Raw genomic sequence first — 13,965 nt, forward strand, 5'->3', positions numbered from 1 at the left:
CAACCTTCCTTGCACCATATGGGTCTGAAGGTTTTCTCCCAAGTTTATTAGGGTGGTGTCAGTTGTTAGAATCAGGGATGGTGCTTGTTGGAGGAAAAAGGGACCTCCATACAGACATTTTGGGGTTGTGTCTATCAGTGTAATGAGCCCTTGATCTTGATAGGCCTGGGCAGGAGTTTGTGAAGACTGTCTCTGAGATACATACACTGTGCATAGCCACACCTGGGGACAGCACATGTGCCACTGGCATATTTTAACAGGAACGTGGCTGTTGCCATATGGCCAAGGAGCTGGACACACATCCCGGCAGAGATCTGCGGGCTGGTTCTCCCAGTTGATACAATGTCAACTATTGTACAAAATCTGTGAGCTAGAAGGAAGGCTCTGGCCTGTCTCACATCTGGATGTGCTCCAATACTCTCCAGATGTTGGACCAGTGACAGTATCAACTTTTGTACATTTATTTGAAGGCTGAGATTTGAGAAAAGGTACTTTTTTTTTTCATATGGCGTGAACTGCGTTGGATTTGGATGGAGCCTTGAGGATATCGTCATCTAAGTAAGGGAATATGACAAAGCCTTTTTTGCACAGATAGGCTGAGGCAGCCAGGCTAATTGCTGGTGTCTCCTTGTGGCGGATGTCCAGTGCAGGTACTCCATAGGGAGAGCAGCCAGTGACCAGATAAATGGCCTGGTAAAGGACTTAAAAGGAGGTGCTGGATAAAGAAACAGAACAAGGACTCCTATGATTGGTACAACAGGGAGCCAACCCCTCCCCCTCCTCCCCGGTTCTTATATCCCACCTTAACCTTCCTATGAAGGGGGTGAATGGTAAGGTCCAAGCCAGGGGCTGGCTGGGGGACCTGAACAGAAAATGAAAGGGGGCTGGGGGAAGTCCCAGGTAATGATTTGAACAAACATGGATTTGCCTGCACTGTACACTTTATCTGCTGCATAGTCCCAGACATCTATATAATAAAGTTATGGCCTGATTAAAATCCATATCAGGTGTCTCCTGTCCTTCTTTCTAAGGTTTTCTTTTATTCCTCTCTCCCAAATTCACACCACTGTTATACTTTTCAAGTCCTTTGAGGAGTCCAACTTATTGGCAGAAATACACCCCACAAAGTGGTGTTCCCCAGCCTCTCATTTCATTTCCATTATCTGTGTCCCACGCTCATTCAGGATGGTACAAACACTTTGTTTCCTGTTTTTGCTGAACATTTTAAGTAGGTTGAAATGTAAACCCGAAACCAACTTAGCATGCTTTTAAAATGCAGCATTTATGATTGTGATGCGTTCTTAATATTAATTCTACTCTAATACCATTTTTTCCAAACAAATTTGTCACATGTAACTTGCAACATTATATGATGGATTCAACAATACAGAATCATTAGTTTAAAATTCCACAAAGTAAATATATCTTGAATCAACGGGAATAGAATTTTTCACTAAAAAAATAATACAAGTATAGGGTTTGAACTAAGATACCTGTCAGAAAAGACAAGCCATGAATACCCTGAAAATAAACTAAAATTACTAGTGGGAAGAAGAGTCGGGAAAACTCCTAGCCCAGTGTTGCCTGATCTACTGATTGTGTATTAGTCCCAAGATCCGACCCATTACTCAGGGGGGCTGGGACAATTTTTATAGTGGGGGTGCTGCTGACGGAAACCATGGAAATCATGTATTTGATGATTGTTACTACTTCTTCAAGATAGGAGGTGCAGCAGGACCCCCAGCACACCTAGTTCCAGCATCACTGCCATTACTGTTCAGTTGGGGGCCCCAGTGTGCATGGCTGTAACACACACACTTAGGAAATCACATTATACTTACAATAGTTTTAACACAGCGAATTCACAAACACTTTAACCCGACATGGCAGGCAGAGATAATACAGAATGAGCTGAGCATCCATAGGGCTCCCTGTCTGTCACGGAGGTCACAGAAGTCAAAGATACCATGATTTCCTGCAACCTCTGACTTCTGCAGCGGCCACTGTGGCTGTCCCCAGGACCGTCCAAGCAGCTGGCCCTGGAGCCAGCTGCTCAAACAGCCCTCAGGACAGCCACACTGGCCACTATTAGAGCAGCTCTGCAGCCAGCCGCTTAGGTGGTCTTGCAACCAACCACTGCTCTGGGGCTCCCTCCTCCCCAGCAGCAGCTGGAGTGGCGGTGGGCTCCCTGGGGCTCTCTCCTCCCTGGCAGCAGCTAGAGTGGCAGCAGACCCCCCAGGACTCCCCCTTCAGTGGAGGAAGGTGCACCGGCAGGCCTCCCCAGGGTTCCTCCCCCACGGCGCCCCTCTTCATCCCCCCCCTACACAACTCCATGAATATTTTTAGTAAAAGTCATGGACAGGCCATGATTTTTTTTGTGTTTTGCCCATGACCTGTCCATGACTCTTACTAAAAATACTCATGATTGTAACCATAAGCATCCATATACTTACACCATCCTTTTAAGACAACCTGAAATGTTCATTATCACCTTCCTCCTCACCGTCATCACCAGTGGTCATCATCCTGGCATCTCCCAAGGCACACAAGCCAGGATACAGCTTTTATAATGCGTTAAACTGATGCCACTATGCCTAATGCATATTCATTATTGATTTCAATCTTTTTCTTATTTGTTGTTCTTCACCCTACTCATGTTGGGTGCCCCTCTCCCATAGGTTATTAATCCTTTTACTTCAAACTTATTTGCATATATGTCAATAAGTTACCATGGCATTCTTGAGGTCCCTGCTGATGTCCCTAACTAAAACTATCCTAAGCTAATGTAAACTAGCATCTTATGATTATCTACCAGCAGTTTGGTCTTCACAGCATTCTATCTTGTGATACCTTATGATCTCAGGTTACTATTAGTTAGCTATTTATCTTAAGGCTTTTGGGGCCTTATGCCTTAATTAGTTTTGCTAAGATATGGTCTTACAGGCTTTGAAGCTTGTAGGTTCATTGCATTTCTGCCTTAGCTTATACCTGTGCCCTATCTAGAAAATACCTATACCTATAGGCTACAGCCAGAATGAGGCTCTATACCACCTTTATTTTATTGTGTGTGTGTGTGTGTCTCTCTCTCTCTATATCTGTTCACACACTCAACCATCCTTTATCACAGTTGACATTTTTGACTTCGTTCTCACTTGCCCTACACATCCAAAATCTACTGCTTCCTGATCTATACATTTATTGGATTCAACTTTTACCTTTTTACCCTACAGTCAAAATTATTCAGATCCTCCTCTCCCACTTTGATTACTGTATTTGTCTTCCTTGATAGTCATGTTGTCTCATGCCAGGCCCCCCAAAATGCTGCTGCTAATATTGTCTTGTTTATCAACCTAACCATGCCTAAACAACAAACAAACAAAAACTAATATGGAGATATACCTATTTCATAGAACTAGAAGGGACCCTGAAAAGTCATCAAGTCCAGCCCCCTGCCTTCACTAGGCAGGACCAAGCACTGATTTTGCCCCAGATCCCTAAGTGGCCCCCTCAAGGATTGAACTCACAATGCGGGTTTTAAGCAGGCCAATGCGCAAACCACTGAGCTATCCCTCCCCTTTAAAATAGCATACTGGTTCCCACTCTTTCACTGCATGAAGTCAAGTTTCTCATCTTTGCATTAAAGCACTACCATAAGACTTTCTCTCTTCCTTTCTGCCCTTGTTTCATTTCCAGGTCAGTATCATTTCCTCTGACCCACAAGTTGTGCCAGCTTTGACACACAATTTGTCTGATTTTTCTAAAAGAACCTTCTTATCTTCTACTCTAGCACCCTCTATGTGTGAGACACTCTTAATGAACTGGTTCTTAACACCACTTCCCCTCTCTGAATTAAAATGTCTCCTTAAAACCCATTTTATAGGTGACCTATATAATAATTTATCTGACTAACAACGGCAAAATTGAGGCGTTGAGTTTGATATCATGTGTGCGTAAGTATATGTAAACTAATAACGCATTATCAGAATGTAGCCAATCAGTACTCTGACCATGCTACTTGTACTTTACACTCCTCCTTATATTCTTTGCCTAATGGCTTCTTTGTTAGAATCATAGAGTATTAGGGTTAGAAGAGACCTCAGGAGGTCATCTAGTCCAATCCCCTGCTCAAAGCAGGACCAACACCAACTAAATCATCCCAGCCAGGGCTTGTCAAGCCAGGCCTTAAAAACCTCTAAGGAAGGAGAGTCCACCACCTCCCTAGGTAACCCATTCCAGTGCTTCACCACCCTCCTAGCAAAATAGTGTTTCTTAATATCCAACCTAGACCTCCCCCACTGCAACTTGAGACCATTGCTTCTTGTTCTGTCATCTGCCACCACTGAGAACAGCCTAGCTCCATCCTCTTTGGAACCCCCATTCCAGTAGTTGAAGGCTACTATCAAAACCCCCTCACTCTTCTCTTCTGCAGACTACATAACCCCAGTTCCCTCAGCCTCTCCTCATAAGTCATGTGCCTTAGCCCCCTAATCATTTTTGTTGTCCTCCATTGGACTCTCTCCAATTTCTCCACATCCCTTCCGTGGGGGGGGGGAACCAAAACTGGCCGCAATACTCCAGGTGTGGCCTCACCAGTGCCAAATAGAGGGGAATAATCATTTCCCTCAATCTGCTGGCAATGCTCCTACTAATACAGCCCAATATGCCGTTGGCTTTCTTAGCAACAAGGGCACACTGCTGACTCATATCCAGCTTCTCCTCCACTGTAGTCCTCAGGTCCATTTCTGCAGTACTGCTGCATAGCCAGTCGGTCCCCACTCTGTAGCAGTGCATGGGCTTCTTCCTTCTTAGGTGCAGGACTCTGCACCTGTCCTTGCTGAACCTCATCAGATTTCTTTTAGCCCAATCCTCCAGTTTGTCTTGGTTACTCTGGATCCTATCCCTACCCTCCAGGGTATCTACCTCTCCCCCCAGCTTAGAGTCATCCGTGAACTTGCTGAGGGTGCAATGCATCCCATCATCCAGATCACTAATAAAGATATTGAACAACACTGGCCCCGGGACCAATCCCTGGGGCACTCTGCTTGATACTGCCTGCCAACTAGACATCGAGCCATTGATCACTACCCTTTGAACCCGACAATCTAGCCACCTTTCTATCCACCTTATAGTCCATTCAGCCAATCCATATTTATTTAACTTGCTGGCAAGAATACTGTGTGTTAGAATACAGAATAGAATACTGTTCTGACTTTTAGATTGTAAGCTCTTAAGTGCAATGAACTATTCCTTCCTTTATTTTATGTATAGTTCTTACCATAGTATGAGTACTACCCACAATAATTATTTTTTAAAAAGAAAAAACATGAATAGTATAATGGTAATAAATAAGAAGCCAAATCTTGATTCTTTCCTTGAGGCTGAGTCCAAAGCTTAATGATGTGAAAAATGAGTACATGGAAGCCTATGTGGACAGCCTGAAAGTCTCCTGGACTGAAACTTATCAGAGAATGGTTGCAGAAGTTGATGTGTTTCAGATTAAATGTGACTTGACATAATTTTGAAATTGCAAACATGCCAAAGCAGAACAAGACTCGGTCAGCTAGGTAGACATGGTTTTGTTATTGGAAACATTAGCACTTAACCTGTTGGTGTCAAAATTTCGATTTTGTAGGGACATTAGTCAGCAAATAAAAGCCTATGGGCATTTTCACATTGAATTTGTTACAAAGGGAATTGTTAAAATGAATATGTAGAAAGGCTGCTTGGCAGGATGAAGGATTGATTAATGGGGAACTAAGGTGGAACAAATTTAGGATGAATCCACAACACACATATAGTGGATCTATTACTAACGCTTGAAGCTCACTCACTCATCTGAAAGCTGAAATCATTAATGCCAGGTAAATGACCTTTCATGCATGAAACTATCAAAGCTAGTCTAATATTTTGAAAATCCCACTGAAAATGTTAACTTTTAAAATTACACTCTCGTCAACAGAAAACTAGTCCTGTAAAGTACATACTGACTAGATTGATCCAGTGAACTGTGTTTATCATCTCCCCTTTCCACTTTCATATCATCAACATATGACGGGAAAAAAGTTAGAAGACTCTGGATTCTAATGAACATTTATTTGAAATGTCTCACAACTGATTAACACCTAGTCTAATAGATTTCAAATCTGATAGAAGAGCCTGGGGCCACACAGACCTCACACCCTAGTTTTATATTCAATATTCCATTTTTTGTGTTTTTATGACAAGGGCCAAATCAGAAACTGTGTAAGCCTTATCTATGAAGAGGTTTTTCCACTCTGTAGATTTATATATCTATCTGTCCATATAAATATCAAGGTAAATTAGATATTCTTAAGGATCAGTAAAATGTAAAGTTGGAATGCGTGGTAGAGCCTGCACTGGGAATTTTTACTAAATTAAGAATTATTTTAAAATTTTTATATTTATTATTCATTTAACCAATGTGTCTGTGGATAGGCAATTCATAACCTGAAAAATGTCAATCATTTTTAAAAAAAGATGTATATATTTAAGAGACTGTAAAATAAATGGTGGAATTATACAGTATTTAGCTTCAGTCACTTGTTGGGCTTGTTTTTGGCTTAATTGGCTTATGAGTTGCTTGTGGGCTAGTTTTTGGCTTGTAGCTTGTTGCTTTTTTTTTTTGAATCGGGGCGGGAGGGGCAAGCAGAGGAGAGAGTCGGGTGCACTGTGGGCCCATCACAGTCCCAGACTGCATGCTGGGGGAATCTAGTCACAGAGTGTTGGGGTTCTTAGGGATTGGCTTGTTTTGGCCTCGTTTTGAAATGGGATTAGCTTGATTTTTGGCTTATTGTGAAAGTCGGAGTGCTTATTTACTGCGTGAAAGTTGGCAACTGTGCTTATGAAATGACAATAACTTTCCTAGACAATAATGAGAGACACATCTTTTCTATGACAAACTTCTGCTGGGGGAACGTGCAAGCTTTTGAGATAAAACAGAGCTCTTCTTCCTTCTCCAGACCTTGAAAGCTTGTCTTGCTCAAAACAGAAGTTGGTCCAATAGAGGATATTACCTCACCTACCTTGTGTGTGTCATATCCAGGGACCAACATGGCTACAAAATTAGAAAATAATGAATATTCATAACAATTGCTTTAGATCATGATTGGATACACTAAAATCTGTAGAAGACAATACAATTAAGCCTGCATTATGATTTTAGTAGTATATCACAACTGAAGGGTTAAAATATAGCAGAGCATTTCAGACTAAAGTTGGTTATTGGCCCATTCTGATCCTTACAAAATATCAGATAAGTTGTGTTTTCCATTTACATAGTGTAGTTGTACCAAGTGATATTATTGGTACAAACTGAATGTAATCAATTATAACTCAGTCTCTTCAAAATAACTGCATATAAATAACCACCTTGGTTGCATATGCTTACCTTCCCCCACTGATTAGGATTGCCAGGTGTCTGGTTTTCACTGAAATGCCCAGTCAAAAAGAGACTCTGGTGGCTTCAGTCAGCACCACTGACGGGGGCATTAAAAGTCTGGTCAGCGGCGCTAAGGCAGGCTCCCTTTCCTGCCGTGGCTCTGTGCGGCTTCTGGAAGCAGTGGCATGTCCTCCCTCCAGCTCCTACGCATAGGGGCAGCTGGGGGTTCAGCATATTGCCCCTGCCCCAAGCGCGACTTCCCAGCCAATGGGAGCTGTGGGGGCACACCTGCAGATGGGGCAGTGCACAGAGCTACCTGGCCACATCTCCATGTAGGAGCCAGAGAGGGGACATGCCCCTGCTTCTGGGAGCTGCCTAAGGTAAGTGCTGCCCAGAGCCTGCACCCCTGACCCCCTCCCACTTCCCAACCCACTGCCTAGGCCCAGAACCCCCTCCCACAACCTTAACTCCTCATTTCTAGCCCCACCACAGAGCCTGCACCCCCAGCTGGAGCCCTCCCACACTCCAACCCACTGAGCCAACCTGGTGAAAATGAGCAAGTGAATGAGGGTGGGGAGAGCGAGCGACAGACAGACCGAGGGATGGAGTGAACAGGACGCAGGGTCTCGGAGGTGGTGCAGGGCAGGGGGCGGGGCAAGGGTGTTCGGTTTTGTATGAGTAGATTGTTGCCAACCTGCCATTGATATCATACTCAACCTTCTGAACGACCTATAAACGCAGTACAGTAACTTCTCACTTAAAGTCAGCCTGGTTAATGTTGTTTCCTTGCTGATCAATTAGGGAACATGCTTGTTTAAAGTTGTGCAATGCTCCCTTCTAATGTCGTTTGTCAGCCTCCTGCTTTGTCCACTGCTTGCAGGAAGAGCAGCCCGTTGCAGCTAGCTCAGGGGTCGGCAACCTGCGGCTCCCGGCTCGCCAGGGTAAGCACCCTGGCGGGCCGGCCCGGTTTGTTTATCTGCCGCGTCGGCAACTTCGGCCGATCGCGGCTCCCACTGGCCGCGGTTCGCGGTCCCAGGCCAATGCGGGAGGCAGGAAGCGGCGCGAGCCGAGGGATGTTCTGGCCGCGGCTTCCTGCCTCCCGCATTGGCCTGGGACCGCGAACCGCGGCCAGTGGGAGCCGCGATCGGCCGAAGTTGCCGACGCGGCAGATAAACAAACCGGGCCGGCCCGCCAGGGTGCTTACCCTGCGAGCCGGGAGCCACAGGTTGCCGACCCCTGAGCTAGCTGGTGGGGGCTTGGAACCAGGGTGGACTGGCAGCCCCCTATCAGCTCCCCACTCCCCTAAGTTCTCTGTGCAGCAGCTGCCCAGCAGGCTATCAATTGCCTGCAGTTCAGCAGTCCCTCCACTGCCATGTACTGCTTCTGCCCTCTGCCTTGGAGCTGCTCCCCGAGACTCCTGCTTGCTGTGCGGTGGGTGGGGGAGAGGAGGTGGGAGGAAGGTGGGGACTAATGTCAGGGTGTCCCCCTCCCCACTGTTCCTGAACCCCACTTACCTCATCTTCCATAGAGCAGGGGGGGGCACACGACAGGGCTCAGCCAGAAGGAGCTTGCTGGCAGCAGCCGCGGTCTCAGCAAGCTAATCTAATTTACAAGGCAGTGTACTTAAGAGTAGGGTCTGCGTACTTAAAGGGGAAATGCACATCTCTCTCTCTCTCTCACACACACACACACGTCTCTGTCTGTGATGCTGTCTCCCCTCCCTCCATTCCTGCTGCCTTGTAGAGTGTGAGAGTTAACCCTTGAGGGCTCAGCCAATTGCTAGTTCATCATTTAGCAGTAAGGCATTCCCTGGGAAATATCCCACCCTCTGACTCCTCCACCTCAACCAAGCTTCACAATCATCACCACTATACTAGTATTAAATTGTTTGTTTAAAACTTATAGCGTGTGTGTGTGTGTGTCTGTGTGTGTGTGTCTGTGTGTGTGTGTCTGTGTGTGTATTATCTATTCCTATATCTATCTATAAATACTATAGTCTTTTGTCTGGTGAAAAAAATTTCCCTGGAACCTAACCCCCTCATTTACATTAATTCTTATTTGGAAACTGGATTCGCTTAACATTGTTTCATTTAAAGTTGCATTTTTCAGGAACATAACTACAACGTTAAGTGAGGAGTTACTGTATAATGTAATCCAGGGGTAGGCAATCTATGGCACGGGTGCCGAAGGCAGCACGCGAGCTGATTTTCAGTGGCACTCACAGTGCCTGGGTCCTGGCCACTGGTCCGGGGGGCTCTGCATTTTATTTAATTTTAAATGAAGCTTCTTAAACATTTTAAAAACCTTATTTACTTTACATACAACAATAGTTTAGTTATATATGATAGACTTGTAGAAAGAGACCTTCTAAGAACATTAAAATGTATTACTGGCATGTGAAACCTTAAATCAGAGTGAATGAATGAAGACTCGGCACACCGCTTCTGAAAGGTCGCCGACCCCTGATGTAATCAAACGTTTATAAAGTTGCCTGTATGGACTCTTGGTGCAATCACTCCCTCTACTTTCTTGTGATACTATATAAAGATGCAGAAATCAAGGCTCTAATTCTGCAGTTTGCTAAACATGACACACTGCTACACCTGCATGAATCTCAAATTATGTTAACAGGGCTCCTTATGGGCACAGCAGTACACCCACACAATGAATTTCAGGATCAAGGCCTAAGGCTACATGTTTATTTAGTGGACTCTGGTTTAGGATTCTAAATTTTAGAACCTTTAATGAAAAATCATTTTTTCCCCCTCTAGCTGATGTGGTAAATTAAGTGAGACAATGAAGTGCTTGTTACCACCTGCTTCAGACCTCCCCTCTAGCATTATCCGTCTTAGTCTTTATGTGATGCCACTCAAAGTACACAAAGCCTTGTTGAACTGAGATACTTAGTGTTAATGGAGAAAAGGGGAAGGTCAATATGAAAAATAGAGCCTGATCTTCAAAGAATGGGGTTGGAGCAAGCTGTATTTGTCTCTGTTGCTTGGCACTAACGTATTGCTTCAGCTATATTTAAGGAATGTGCCATAATGAAAAACTCAAATTGAATCTTAATAGCATATACTGTTGAGAATTGCTCTTCAACCTGAACCCAGGTATTGTAGAAAGTAATGATAAGAATCATTTTATTTTAGATGGCAACAAGCAATTTAAAAAAAATAGATGCTCAAAAAGCAACTGCAAATAGTTTAATTTATGTAAATGCTCAAGCACACGAGGGAGGTAGCTGGTCCAAGTTATAAATAATGTATATATACCATCTCAAAATTTGTGATGCGAATGATAAAAATAAAATACTACACCATGCCAATATCAGCACAAATACACCAAATGTATAATCAGACAAACAGCCATGGGCTGTATTCAGGTTTAAGACCCTAATCCTGTAACCTTAAAGTCAATAAGAACTTTGTCATTACATGCAATAAGTGCAGAGTTAAGCCATAAATCTATAACTGAGGCAACTGTGTAAACAACATACAAAACTATTTGTATCAGATCAACATATTTCAATCCTTCTGCTGAAGTTTACCAACAATTTTTTACATTAAACTCACCAAATTGAGGGAATGACCGCAGCAAGTTAAAGCAAGACATAACTGTTACAGGAGTGGAGCTGTTTTGTAATAATATCTACTAATACTATGAAACAAGATAAAACACTTTGATGATTACTATACGTGATCTGGTCAGCATAGGGAAGTTATTGCACATTGGGATTATAAGGCTTTCCTCTATGAATACACTGACCTAGTTTAATAGGGGGCAGTGGGGAGAATAAAGAGGAAGGCAACACAAAGGCTACAGATAAAGAAATCCCTACATAGACTTGAAAGAAAATGTTGGGACCTAACAGATCAAAGGGCCATAAACAGTTAAAAAGAATCTTGATTCCTGTGAAGGGGAGTGAGTTGCCTGGAGCTGTCCAGAATGTTGTCAGTGAGTTCTGACAGGGATACCAGCTCTCCACTTCTCCTCCCTCCCCCCATCCCATGGAGGGAATCTAAAGAACTTCAGCCTTCTAAGACCCAGAGAATGGTAAGCCGTAATGAAAAGCTAGATTTGTATCCAGTCTGTTTTATTATTTTTAATAAAAGTTTTCTCTGAAATGTGTTTGTTCTAAATAAACGCTACTTTGCTTTAAAGAAGCTTTTTGGTCACTTATTGTCATTGTCATTATCCCAGAGGGAACAGAACTGCAGGGTCAGAATGTACTGCAATGCAGGCCACAGTCCCAGAGTGGGAGAATCGCACAATTCTACCCCGAGCCAGGTTACAGATAGGATCCTGATAAGGGGTGCAGTCAAAAAGACCAGGAGGGGTCAAACATGCAGTTTGTCTGGTAACTGTGATTGTAATAATAATATCTGGGATAGAAGAGAATTGGGAAATTAAAAACTTTCAGAACTTCTCCAATCTGAATATTCAAATACTATTATTCATTAATCATATGCAAACCCCCTGCTGGGGATATAGTACTACAGAATAATGGAATGCCATGTGCAGAACTGCCTCTCCAGAGTTGATTTTCATCCAGCGGAGGTGTGTGTGTTTTAGATAACACTATTTAAGTATTATTTCTTCAAAGAAATGGCTGTTCCCTCCCCACAGCAATTTTCCAAATTGTAAATTCCTAATAAATTATATGTTAGTATTTTTTACAACTTCAAGTGTCAGGATGTTACTTTTTATATAATAAACAGTTTAGTTTGAGATCTGAATTTTGATGGTGATTTCTAGGCTTTATTCTGTATTTACTATCAAAATATAAATATGCAAAGCAATGATTATAAACATTAAATGCAGAGAACCCTGCAATTTTCAAGAAAACCAAAGTGAAATTTCAAAACCAACTTATTCAGGAGAAAATGCTGCCATCTTACACAGACATTGATTATGTAAAACAGAGAAGGGATGCCACATTTCCAGTCCTCAGAGTGGAAGTAGGTATGAAAAGGGCGCAGCCAGTGGGTTCCTATGCAGTGCAAAGTCACTGAACCACAATCTTCTATGTAGTTTGTTGGCAGCATTGGAAATAGGAGGACTCATCTGCTTGCTCCCTTCCCACCGCACTGTTCATTTGCGAGAGTGCCCTAGGCCCAATTTCTGAGTTGCATGGAATGAATTTTCTCTTTATCAGTCCCTATATATTTGCTGGGGCAATATTTTAGTTGGGCATTACTTGCAGAATGAGAATTTGGCCATCAGAAATTAATATAGTAGTCTTATATCTTTTCTAAGGCCACCTTGCAAAAAAGCTTTTCTGACAAAATTAGCACCTTAACCTCCCTGTTGCTCTTTTTTACTAAAACAACAAGGAGTCCGGTGGCACCTTAAAGACTAATAGATTTATTGTGGCATAAGTTCATGCATCTGAAGAAGTGGGTTTTTTACCCATGAAAGCTTATGTTAGTCGTTAAGGTGCCACTGGACTCCTTGCTGTTTTTGTGGATACAGACTAACACGGCTACCCCCTGCTCTTTTATACTGTGCTTTGAACTGTTAACAAATACGTGAAAAATACAAGAACCACTGGTACCAGATATAAAAATTCCTGATCCAGCCATTTCCTAGACTTTTATGAAGTTTGCATCTTAATGGAGATGCAAACTTTGCATCTCAGGCCCATCTCTGATTAGTTTATTTCAGTTGGTCTCTTGCAGAGTTCACAAAACAGAAGCAATACACACACATATTACAGCTGTACAAAGGCAATAACAGAATGGCAAACAGAGACAATAAAAAACTAGAGCAGAGGAAAGGTGAGAGAAACTGGTTTTAAAAAACAGGATCAACAATGTGTGTGTACAGAAAAGGGGCACTTCTACAGCCTGTTAAATATCATGGAACAGTATTAAAATTTCATATAGATGAAAGGATAGGCAGAAAGGAATGCTTAAGTTTGTGTAAAGGCTGACAGTGAAACATGGATATGGGAAGGTATGAATTCCCCTCTTCCTGAGGTACACAGTCACCACAACCAGAAGACAGACTGAAAGGTAGCATGGTAGTGCTGATCCACCATAACAACCTGGAGAAACCTCCTGTTCAGAGAATTGCTATGTAGAAATAAGCCTCCTGAAGGTCCAGGGCGGCAAACCAGTTGTTCTGATTTAAGGTGTGGAGGATAGCTCACATATCTGATGTATTTGTTGAAATTGTGGAGGTCAAGCTAGGTCTCATCCCTCCTTTGGGCTTGGGAACCACAAAATACCATGAGTAGAAAACCTGCCCCTGATGCTGAAAGGGACCCCTACAGCCTCCAACGCCAGTAGAGACTGAAACTACTTGAGGAACAGTGTCTTCATCGTAAACAGCTGCCAGTCAGCCACAGTCTTTAATGTGTCCTTCTCCAAAACACAACAAGAATCTTATGTGGGGAATCACTGTTAGAGATGTCCCTACACACACAGGAGAATGTTTGAACCCTGGTGAGGGCAACTATTCTAATTACTATTAAAGTAACACTAACCTAGTAGTACTAAATCAGGGGTTGGCAACCTTTGGCACAGAGCCTATCAGGGTAATCCACTGGCGGGCCATGACATTTT

The 13,965-nt window shown here is 43.1% G+C and overlaps 1 protein-coding gene across 3 annotated transcripts in view; it reads right to left on the minus strand.

Annotated features, from left to right (window-relative positions):
* The window catches only part of CADM2 (cell adhesion molecule 2), a 996,746-nt gene that overhangs the window by 800,794 nt on the left and 181,987 nt on the right, over window positions 1–13,965 (minus strand). Inside the window, exon 1 of one of the 3 annotated variants that reach the window (XM_045002083.1) lies at window positions 10,972–11,224. The exons of the other annotated variants lie outside the window; for them this stretch is intronic. The gene's annotated coding sequence lies outside the window, so the exon portion shown is untranslated. Of the gene's footprint in view, window positions 1–10,971; window positions 11,225–13,965 lie in introns of those variants that run through there. 3 annotated transcript variants of the gene reach the window in all.

The sequence above is a fragment of the Mauremys mutica genome, chromosome 1, assembly GCF_020497125.1.
Source record: "Mauremys mutica isolate MM-2020 ecotype Southern chromosome 1, ASM2049712v1, whole genome shotgun sequence".
Taxonomy (NCBI): Eukaryota; Metazoa; Chordata; order Testudines; family Geoemydidae; genus Mauremys; species Mauremys mutica.